The following is a 4,728-nucleotide window of genomic DNA, read 5'->3' as shown; positions in this document are numbered from 1 at the left end:
AGCACAGCCAAACACAAAGCAACAGTAGAACCTGGTAAATAAAAACTCAAAAAATCTTCTCTAACTCAGCCTTACTCATTTGTAAGTCTTACCCATCACAATACAATTTGTACTCATATAAAAAACTACAACATGCTTGAGGTAATTTCAATATTCACAATAGCAACAATATACTCTGTGTTCCTCAAGTAATTCTCCTTTAAGAATTCAAAAGTGGATTGGTAATGACAGCAAAGCATTCTGGCACTCTGGCATTTACTGGCTGCAAGACGGCAAATGTTCCACCCAAAACTGTAGGACAAGAAAAATACTAATCAAAAAAGCATTACAGGCTTTCACAGTGTAGTAAGCATCCTCACTACTTAACACGTGAACTTCCTGACCTTGTGACTGAAGTGATAGCTATCACTGGACAAGCACTGTGAAAACAGCCTGTTAGAAAAAAAAAGTATTTTTATTTCACTAATTCAAACGGCACAATAATGACTCTTCTGAACACATGATTTCTCAAAGCTGTCATATATTGTTCACTAGAAGCAATGAAAAAAGTTCATCACATATTTCACTTCTCATTTCTCTGTCTCAAAAGCACAAACCTTAGATCAAAACACACGGATGCTACATTGTCCCTTGAATGAAAGCAACGTAGAGCTTACACGAACAGACCTCTTCTGCCTTGCACCAGGTCAGATGGCAGGCTGCCAACTGGGTGAAAAATAAATTTCAAAATACAAAACCAGGAAAAGGAAGAGGACATTGTGTATTCTGGTGCTTCATCACTCCTTGTGCCTGGGTATACTGGCCATTTTTGGTGGGTCAAGAGGACAGAGTGTGCAGTGCCTCACACACCGCCATAGAGTAACTCAGTAACAATTACAGTATGGATAAAATACCTATCTATGACTATATGGTGATTTTTAGGCACTCATCCCTTGTGTCTGCAGCAATTGCACCTCCAGCCTTGAAGAAAGTGGTCCCAGACAAAACTTTGAAATTAGGTGCCAGAAAGTTGGCCCTGAGGAATCTGAATCAGTATGAATTTATTAAAATGCAGACAATATGGGAAAATAGCCCAAATATTTTGAGGACGACAATCTCCTGGATACAAAGCTGGCACATAAGGAATGAGGCTGGGCAGATTCACAGTGGCAACTAGATTGAGCAAGGTGCTCCGTGCAACCAGCTGCCAGGATCCTCTAGGACTAAGAGTGCAGGCAGAGGTCTATCGCATGAGAGAAACATTAACTCTGATTTTACGTATAATTTTGGACATCAAGGCTATGAATCCTGCTCCCCACCATCAATGGCAGAAAATGAAAGAACTCATTTCTTGTACAGTGAGAGCTCTTTAATCTGGCAATGGAATAACAAGATGAGTCCACCAGTAAGGAGGCGTATACAGCTTCTATACGTTACTTACAAAGCTCATGAAGAGCTGGCCTGTGTCAAACAGAGCCGTGTGCTCCACTTCCCTCTGTCCAGCATAATCACTACTGGTCACCCAAGAACAGAAAAGTTTGTGGGAATGCAGGGAAGAAGGAGAAGATATACTCTGAACTACCCAGCATACAAATCAGTGTTTCCAAGAGCCAGAGTTTGGCTGTTTCTGCTCAATCCAGCACATGGAGCTAAAGATGGCATTAAAGGAAAGACATTCTTCCAAATGAGGAAACACTGAAGTACATCTTCATTACAGCATTATGCTCATGTCCCTGCTCCAGACACAAATTTCTACCAAAAATGCTTTTCCAGAGAAATAAGACTTCCTTTTAAAACCAGGTGTAAAGTCAGCGCTATTATTCCATTCTAAGATCACTACCTTTCTCCTCCTGATTTTTCAATTATTGTTCCTACCAAATCCCACCAACTTCTAGTATGTTCTGAGGTTCAGATGTCATGGCCTTTGCTCCTCTCACTTCTCATCAAGAAAATTCTCAATCACACCATTCAGAAGACAATAGTGTTTTTACAGTATTTAAGTGCTAATTTTACCAGGAAAACAAAATGGCATTCACACTTTGAACAACAGAGACGGGAAATAGTGAAAATTCAGGAGACAAGTCAGGGCAACATATTCCACGTTGACTTCAACTGAATAAAGTTAATTTGTGGATATAAAATTTTGAATGAAAATTGCAGTAATAATAAAACTGTAGGTCAACTTTATATCGTGTTGTAATAAAATATTACTCAAAGGTTAAGTATATGGTATCTCACTCTAGTGGAAAGTTGGAACGAAATAACAAAGAGATTTAGGAGATTATCCTTATATGCATATAAAATATATTTATACATCGTGCTATTTATATATTTATGTTTTCATATATAAAATCACAGAAAGGTTCCTAAACTAATACGTTTCCTGGGGCTTTTTAGAGAAATACACAGTACCATTATTCCACCAATTCCATATCACTTCCTGCTGCTGCCCTGGGAAGCTGGTGTCCAGCTGCAGGATGTTCTGCTCATTTCCTTACTTGCCCTAACAGGTCGTATCTCCAACACGTATGGAGGGCTGTATCCTTATACCTTGCACGGTGCTGAAGATCCTGGATTCTGTCACTGTTACCAATTCATGTCAGATGGTGAGTAAAAGAGTAGCACATTTCTCAACACAAATTCAAACATTACGACATGGCGCTACTGTCCAGGAACTATTTGCGAAGTCTAATTGACCTAGACCCTGTAGCAGCAGAAACCAGACATTTCTACTGAACTTTAAAAAGTAATTCTCTGCAATCTTTTTCTCCTGCCTTTCCATATAAAAACTAAGACTTTTATTTACCTAAGCCAGTATCAATTAGTCAAGGAGACAGAAAAAGATGGCAAAGATAGCATGTTAACACTTGGGTAAGTAAGATTCATTTGGAAGTAACTTGATTTGAGTAGTGAAAACAGTGGCAAGTGGGGAGAACTCCTAATATTTCAAGGTGTGAACTTGTTAATGGACAAGCAATGAGACTCCAGACAGCTTTCACTGCCCCAGACAGCCTAATGAAACAAGCACAAAAGGTAAGATACAGCGCTAAGGAAGAGAAATGGGGTGAGGACAGGTGTTGAAAGAACCAAGCAGTAAGTAGAGCAAGTTTCCCAAAAGTCTATTGCTAGGCTTGAGTTAATGTTGCAGCAAGAACAAACTGGGGAGAGAGAGATGGAGAGAAAAGGAAAACAGTTACTGTTCTGTGTACTGCACTACACAGTTTGAATTACTTCTCTCTCTCCTGAACATCTGCTTCACTGAATAAACATTACATATATATTTATATACACATACATATTTAATATCCTCAACAGACAAGCCAGTACAGCACATCTTGATAGTGATTATTTGGAACAGATAACAGCGACAGATTTATTTGAATTACAATGCCAAAAACAATGGCCAGAAGTATTTTCTATGAAAGTTCTTTACAAACAGGTTGGAAGGCTCTTACTACCAAAGCTTTGACAAAAAGGTGGCATTATCTTTTAATAAAATGGGAAGAGTAAGATTTAATTTACAGAAGATAAGACAGTTTCCCATATTCTTGTAAGTCATCACCCAAAGTCTTTTTTGTATTATGCTAAGAATTGTGGATTTTGGATGATTTTACTAATTAAACTTGAAGTCGGAGTAGAACGGTTTTTGGAACACTACACCACTTAAAGATTCATCTTTTTTTATTAACATGCACATCTAGAGAAGAGAGTTGACCATCACATCAACTCTGCTCCGGTAGTTTTATTATTGCCATTCTAACACACAGTTAGTGACTTCAGCTACTCTTCATGATGCAAATGTCTTCCTCATACAAGTGTCACACCTACGAGGCAGATTTCTCAACATATTCCTTTCAACATTTTTTAGATGGCTGCTCCATCTGCATCCTGAGAAGACTTACCAAAATTTCACGACAACAGAATCTTCCATATTTGTTTTTGTTTAAATGTCTTATAACTGTACATCACCCCAAAGAAATAAACTGTAAGACCATTGTTTTCTAACCAGTAAAGCTATGCAGTACTTACTGAAATCATATAATTGATACTGTTATTACGAAATCATTAAAAAACAAAGGTAAAATTACAACTCGTCATTGCCTCAAAATCTAGCATAAAATCTTAAAATAAATTAAATCTTATCTAAATGCCAAAATCAAGGAAAAGAAAAAGAACACTAAACACAAAACTAGATTCTCTGCCCTATTTTCTATTCCTTTTCTTTTTTTTTCATATTTACAGAATGGAAAGACAGGAAAAAGGTATCTGAACAGTTATAGCTGAATCACCTGGAACAGTAAGTGCCTGGCATGTGCATGAAGGGAAACTCCTTTTCATCAAAGACTTCAAAAGATAGTGCTTCCTAAACCTGCTTCAAATCTATAATCTGGGAGCTGTAAGAATACAGTAAGATTTAATTCTCTTGATTAATCCTATACCATATACTGATCAGGACAAATACAATTACAGAAAATGGAGTAATTTTTACCATATTCAAGGAAATATGAAATCATTTGTATGGGCAGAACCCAGTAACAAGTGAAATACTATCATCCACCTGTGAGGAAAGACAGACAGAGATGTAGATGGCGGCACTTCTGCAGCATCAACTAAAAGCAGGATTTTGGAATTCTGTGAAAACGTTCATTGAAACAAGAGGAAAAGTTTACACAGCTTTCCAGTTGAGAACTTGACAACAGAAAGTGGATACCAGCCACAATAAAGAACAAAACCAATTGGTTTGTCTTG

This window comes from Tauraco erythrolophus, chromosome 17 (assembly GCF_009769465.1).
Source record: "Tauraco erythrolophus isolate bTauEry1 chromosome 17, bTauEry1.pri, whole genome shotgun sequence".
Taxonomy (NCBI): domain Eukaryota; kingdom Metazoa; phylum Chordata; class Aves; order Musophagiformes; family Musophagidae; genus Tauraco; species Tauraco erythrolophus.
This window is presented reverse-complemented; position numbering follows the sequence as displayed.